This window comes from Limulus polyphemus, unplaced genomic scaffold (assembly GCF_000517525.1).
Source record: "Limulus polyphemus unplaced genomic scaffold, Limulus_polyphemus-2.1.2 Scaffold114, whole genome shotgun sequence".
In the NCBI taxonomy this organism is placed as follows: domain Eukaryota; kingdom Metazoa; phylum Arthropoda; class Merostomata; order Xiphosura; family Limulidae; genus Limulus; species Limulus polyphemus.
Window position 1 is genome coordinate 549,040 of NW_013665724.1, and position 7,334 is coordinate 556,373.

At 34.8% G+C, this 7,334-nt stretch overlaps 1 protein-coding gene across 1 annotated transcript in view; it reads right to left on the minus strand.

The window, feature by feature from the left end:
* The window catches only part of LOC106471659, a 92,844-nt gene extending 87,225 nt beyond the window's left edge, over positions 1 to 5,619 (minus strand). Inside the window, exon 1 of the mRNA XM_022401112.1 lies at positions 5,386 to 5,619. The gene's annotated coding sequence lies outside the window, so the exon portion shown is untranslated. The remainder of the gene's footprint in view (positions 1 to 5,385) is intronic.
* Between the last annotated feature and the right edge of the window lie 1,715 nt (positions 5,620 to 7,334).

The window sequence follows — 7,334 nt, forward strand, 5'->3', positions numbered from 1 at the left end:
GGAACGAAGTTACGGAAAGATAATTAACAAACGGAGACGTAACATCATGATATGTAAATTAAAAATTGTTATTTTACGGTGATAATCTTGTTTTCTTGTGCCTAATAATGCATAATTTCATTTGATAAACACGTTTAGATTGAATGGTAATTTATAATCAGTCACAAGAACGTCGAATCTGAATCACTTGAAAAAAACACGGGGGTGCTTAACTTTTTTCCAGGTGTATACTTACAAGTTGTGAAGTATTTTCTTTACGTGAGAAAATTTACATAATAATGTTACTGACTGTTACCAAAGGCTTTATTGCACTCACACCACGGACTTCATAAAGAATATTTAAAACCCCAGGTAGAGTAGGAATGGTCAAAATATCCGTCTCGCATAGGTTATGGATTAAAACACTTCAATTGTATTCGTTACAAGAAATTCTTTGATTACCGAACTACAGCGATATGATTTCAAGAGAGACGCCACAATTACTTAACTGAGAAGCTAGGCATGGCATGACCTGGTGGTTAGGGCGCTCGTCTCGCAATTTGCCAGTCGCGAATTCGAATTTCTTTACCAAATATGCTCGTCGCTTTCAGCCGTTGAGGCGTTATGATGTGACAGTCAATCGCATTATTCGATTAGAGTAGTTCAAGAGTTGGCGGTGCGTGGTATAGACCAGTTGCCTTCCCTCTATAGCGTTTAAATTAAGGACTGATAGAACAGATACGCTTTGCACGAAAGTCAAAAAACAAACTAAGGAACTTAACACTTAAAAACGGCCAGAGCTTAATGATGCATTAAATCCGGTAAATTCTATAATTATTCATAAGTGTCCGCACTGAAGGAGACTGAGATACAAAATATAAACAACGATTATAAAGGTGCAACTAAACGGATTTCAATGTTCAACTGAATTTTCATGGAACTAAGTTTGTTTTTTTTAAGCGCAAAGCTGCACAACGTACTCTATGCGCTGATCCTACCTCAAAGATCGAGCCCCGAATTTTAACCTTCTTAGCCCTCAAGCTTACCCATGAATCACCGGGGACCGTTAAGCTTATTCAATAAAAGTATAACTAAAAATTCCAATAAAAATAAAATATTACGCCACATTCAAGTCTACGTTTTTGTGCTGCTTTGGTTCTGAAAGGCATATGACTGAACATGTAAACGTAAGACATAAAATATATATAAAACTAAATGTACTTCTGCAGGGTCCCCGAAAGTGTTCTGTACGTAAAACCAAAATTAGGAGCAACAAATATTTTTATTTCTTGTTTTTGAAGTTCATATGTCTATGTTGTAGCTTACAGAGTGCATAATTCTTTCGTGATTTTTTACTGACGTCACGACATTACAAATTGCAATGTTAAGCGTCCATTATGTGACGTCATTTTAGTGTCTACTGACTGACTCACTAACAGACTACTGTATAGTGATTAAAGCAGTGGTTAAAGCAGATGACTCCTCCAGGTGGCGTTCGTCCCCCATTCGGAGAAATAATTAGAGTTTCACGAAACCGACGAAGTAAATGTACCAAAAATAACAACACGGTAAAATGAAGTTCACGCAGTGGAAAAGTTTCTTTAGCATAAACATTCTTGAAAAGACAAATTACAATCAATCTTGGACGTGTTTCACAGTATAAGCACGCGCTGCCCGAGGTAAAAATTCCCACGTACCAAGTTCCTAGTTGTTGTTTTTTTTTTTCCATCGAGTGCTGTTATCTACTGCTAACATTGTTGCTTGGAAATTATTCTCGAGTCCATCGACTTCCTGGAAACTGGTTGGTATAAGTGAAATAAAAACATTCGTAAAGCCTAATAGTTTTTATTCCCTTTAAACTTAAGCACAAAGTTGTAAAATAAGAAAAAGGAAATTTAAGAAAATACAAATTTCAATACTTTGGGTCGCATCATATCAATTATTTTGGGTTATATATAAACAAATTTTTCACGCAAGTTCACCAAACGAGAGAGATAAACGAACTTTATGAAAACATGGCAATTTATTCACCATCAAGTGTTAAAGAGAAAAACAAAATTGAAAAAGTTCGAAATATACTAAAATAATACCATATACGAGTAATATCTGTAAATTATAATGTATTACAAAAAACTATAATAATCTGATTTTAGACATAAGCTCTGTACGATAAAGTGGATAGATAACATGTGAACTCCCCAACCCATATGAAAATCAGTTGGTCCCAATGTTTGTCAGTTTGTGTGAATACCAATGTGTGAACTAGCTGCGTTGAAAATAAACTGCAAAAAAATTAGTTTTGCATCATTTATAGAAATCCGATTTAATAATTTACAATAATAACGTGGCGAAATACACTGAATTTTATACAACTATTACTAATGTATGAACCAGACATACTAATTTTTGTTTGCACCAGGGTGCTAATCTGTTTAGTGTTTTGTTCTAAAAATGTGACAAGATAACATTGGTTCGCGATTTAATTAGACTTCCAGGCTTAATAATAGATTACAAAATAACACTGCAGTGCTAATATATTTCGTCTCCTTGAATATGCTTTAATTAAGACTAAAAGACGGCCTAGAATTTACTTATCAATAACTATAACACTCTTTGAAAATACATTCGCCCTAGTTTTTTTATTTTTATGGATTTCTTTTTTTACCGACTATTTGTATATATACTCACATACATATACTTGTACAAATACAGGGCATCGCCTATAAAGTACAATATGATAATAAGAAAAGGTTAACTTGATTGATAAGACACAAATTATATTGTAACTAATACAGTTAAGATTTTTGTCAACACGTTGTGCGAAGACAGACCTGTTATTGTTGTGTTAAAAGCACAGGGACAGGTGATGCAGTTTATTATGGGTCACAATATTTATTACGTAACCAGAACGACATATTAATCCCCGTTATACTTGATAAAGAAAACAAGTTTTTCCAACTAATAACATTCTAGACGTATTCAATAAAAACGTCTTTTTTCCCATCATCTTTCATCAGTTGTTATTCAAGTAAGTATGAAAACTTAACATAATGGGTCATCTTATAAATACGAACGAACGTTAGACGTAAAATGTTTGTCAGGAATCACAGCTAATACCAAGGTGAAAAATGCACATAGTTGGATGAATGTATCTACATCATTACCGCATGAAATACATTGTACAGGGTGTCCCAAAATGAATGTACCAAAAAGAAATTTGTATACCTTTCTTATTATTTGAGATAAAATTCAAAACATCTCCTAAAGGCTTGTAAGTTTTAGTTAAGTGAATTATTATTGATATTATTTATTATTATTATGTACGAATGTGTTTATTGCGTACTAGCTGGAGTGGCCGTCCCCTAGACGGAAGTTATATAAATACACGATTAATGAAAGGTTATCTTAGGACATGAAAGATTGCTTCCCTTATATATAATTGTAAAAAAACGCAAACAACAAAAACAAACAAACTGCAAAACACAAAATGTGAAACCGCAAGTTTGCCTGTATCTTCTCATGGACCCAACAAACCTTCATGCCAAATTTGGTGAAGATCCATCAAGGGAAAAAGTATTGGTAAAAACGCCTATGAAAACCGCAAAACTGAAAATTTGTATGTACTCCCGCATGGATCTTATGAACCTCCATAGCAATTTTGGTGAAGATCCATCCACACCCTGCGAAGTAGTTACATGGACATGCAACAGATATTTATATAGACTTCAGAACTGACCCTGTTTTTCAGAAAAATGACAACTCTTGAAGAGTTTCCCGAGTTCACCCTTTTAGATTTTTACTTTTGGACCTTTTTGACAAAAAGCGCCTACTATAACAAACCAAGGGATATGTAGGAACTGATACTTCGTATCGGTGATGCTGTCTTATCCATCCCTACAGGTGTGTTGGAATATGTGTTCTCAGAATTAGATTGATTATAGCTAATGATGGAAGACACGTGGAAGTTTATTAGTTAAATTAAATAAAACTTACAAGCTTTAAGAATATATTTTATTTTAAATTCTGTTGTTGTCTCAAATAACACAAATGTTATTCAACTTTCTTTTTGGTATATGCATTTTGGGGCACCCTGTACTTTACATTTCAGTGTCTTAGGAATTATTTTCTCTAAAGTTTCTTAACGTTAGAGGAAACATCTAGAGCGTCTTTTAAAACAGGAAATTGGACACTTATGATGTTTTCTTTGGCAGTCCTTTGATAATGAGATAAATTTTATCACAAAGAGAAACTGTAATTATGTAAGAACATTTAGGTTTGTCCAGGTTGATATGCATCATCCTTTAAAACGTACAATAAATCAATGTACCATTACCTTTAGCGATTAAAGATGAAGTGAGACACAGCCTATAAAAACAAATCGTCAGATTTAACGCTTGAACCTTAAGACGATAGTGCGTGTGCTTATTTGAACATTGAAATTGGAATAGGTTTCAAACATTTCAATTTTTCAGGTGTCGGTTGTAACTTTATTTTTTATAGTTGTTGAATATAAGATGCTCAAATATATTCTAAAACCATATCATATAAACAGAAATTAGGTAAATAGTTTTTTTCTGTGAATATTAACATTCTTGGATATCAAAAGAAAGAAACAAAAACGTTAAAATTATGTTTAACTTTATTTGCACCTTATATTTGTTTAGGCTTATTCACTTGAAATATAAAACGCAATGTAAGAAAATGTGCTTCATATACAAAATCGATGGATGGAATTATAAATATTTAGACTTAGAAGCTAAAAATAATTGCACATTGTATTTAATATCGGCACGTAGTTTGTAAAGCAAAAATAATTTGTGCTCACTAGTTCCGTTGAAAAATATAGTATACATAAAGTAGGCTTCGCTTACAGAAACATATCGCTAACATTTTTGTCTAATCTCTTGAAAGTCTACAATCATACTTGTTATTCAAAAAGTGCTACCAAGCGTCACGTAGTCTACCAATGTGGAGAGGGGGGGGTGCAATAAACTGATAAAAGGTTAATGGCTTTCTCATCACTACAAAAGTCTTCTAAAGAACAGCTGGTCTAACAGAGAATTCAAGTTCATTTATTACATCTCTAAATGTCAAAATGAGACTGTTGTAGTAAATAAGTTAACATAACATACGATGAATTTTACTACTGTAAATATAACCGACCAAAATTTCAAATATTTTTCAATATCATGGCTACGGATAATTTGTGAGACGACACCAGACAGAATTTTGCACGAAAAAAATTAACCATTTTTAAATTACTTTTTCTAGTAGTACGAACTATTAATAAATAGCTAAACGTGTATGTCTATATTTTTGTTTACAGCGTCGTATTTAAAATCTGCAAGTTTCAAATAAATGAATAAGTTAGTTTCAGATCAAATGCTCGTGTTTTACAGCTCCTACCTGATGTCCACCGTTATGTCCACTTACATCGTCGAGCTCATTAAGATCTCTGGACTACAGAAATATCTGAGATAGAGACTTAACTCTCAATGACCGCAGGTGAGGGAGGTCATGGAGTTGGTCAAAACCTAAATTTGTGTTCTATGAAAACATAGAAACAGTTAGACCACTTGAATACTTTTAACTTTAAAATAGTTCGTCAGTTAATTATAGACTCGTGAAAGCATATACTCAAGAGGATCTTTCCGCGGACATTGGCCCACATCGTTATCTAACAAGTTTACCAACAATAAACGCAATTAAGCTAAAAACAAACTTGATTCTATCTTTATCGCTAGGCGAAGGCTGTTCACTAACTAGATGAGTTTTATCACAAGCTTGGTCTGACAATCCGCCGAGAAATAATTCAAGATCCGCAGTGCGTTGCCACGTCAAACTCAAAGACCAAACCCAACACCCTCCAGTGAAAGTCAAGGTAGGAAGAGCGCAGCTGCTACTAGTATCCTCAACGCTACTGGTTAGCCTTGCCATGGGCTCCAAGGAATAATGGGGGAGGGGATAAAAGGGGTAGGGGCGTTACAATGAATGCTTCATAAGCGGAAAAGATTCTTCTAACGCTTTTCGATCACAGTGCGTGAGCAGAAGAAACTAAGATGGCAACAATCAAACAAACCACATTGAAGTACGTGATAAGTGTGTGAAAACTACACTTTATGGTCATGCTTACTTTCAGGACGCATCCATATGAATATGAAACATACGTTTACAATATGCGTAAAAGGTGTGAGTCATGTTAGCCACCATCTACGCAAGAACTACCAAATCAATGAAGAGAAAACATTCCGCGTCTCCCAAAGAAGTAAATTCAGGAAACGTGTAGACTCTTCCAAAGTACCCTGTAGAAAACGTTTGAATTATTATTATTTTTTTTGACACAGAATAAAAACTACTATTACATAAAGACAGGATTACAGATGCGAATAAAATTACGCACACAAAAGACAAATCATTCACTGGCTCGCTATCTTATGTTAGTATGTTTGGGTTATTTATACTCTGCTCACTGTGGATATCGAAACCCTGTTTTTAACTACTCAAACCTATCGCTGAAGTGGGTTCTAAGGTCGTAGAAGTTAATTTTTCAGCATCAATTAATGTGCACGAAAAAAAAAGTTCACTTGCCACAGAAAGAGTCTGTTTGAATGTCTCAGAAAACAAATATTAATTCTACCTTTTTTTGTAAGTCGGGATGATATAAAAAAAGGATTCGGTCATGTACATAGTTCATGGGAAAAGTATCAACCTTCGTTAAGAAAAACACTATACATTGTTTAGGGTGTTTGTTTCTTTCAGAATTTCGCGCACAAGTGTTATTTGCGCAAATCCGTCACTAATTTTTCAACTGATAGACTAGAGGAAAGGCAAGTTCTCAACAGCATGCGCTGACTGCTAACTCTTGGGTTACTCTTGTTCGATCGAATAATGAGATTTCAAAGGTGGGCGTCGATGGTGTTCGAAGGGTTTATTTGTTTGTTTTCGTTTTGTTTTGAATTTCGTACAAAGCTACACCAGGGCTATCTGCGCTAGCCGTCTCTAATTTAGCAGTGTAAGACTAGAAGGAATGCAGCTAGTCATCACCACCCACCGCCAACTCTTGGGCTACTTATTTACCAACGAATAGTGGGATTGACCATCACGTTATAACGCCCCCACGGCTGAAAGGGTGAGCATGTTTGGTGGGACGGGGATTCGAACCCGCGACCCTCAGATTGCGAGTCGAGCACCCTAACCACCTGGCCATGCCGGGCCTAGGGTTCGAAGGGTTTGTCGAATTTTCCTTAGAGAATTCATTACATCATATGATTATATAGAAATTGCAGCTCATCAGTAAGAAAAAGTATCAATTATATACCAGTATATGTATTTGATTCAGGCGGTATAAAAACAGT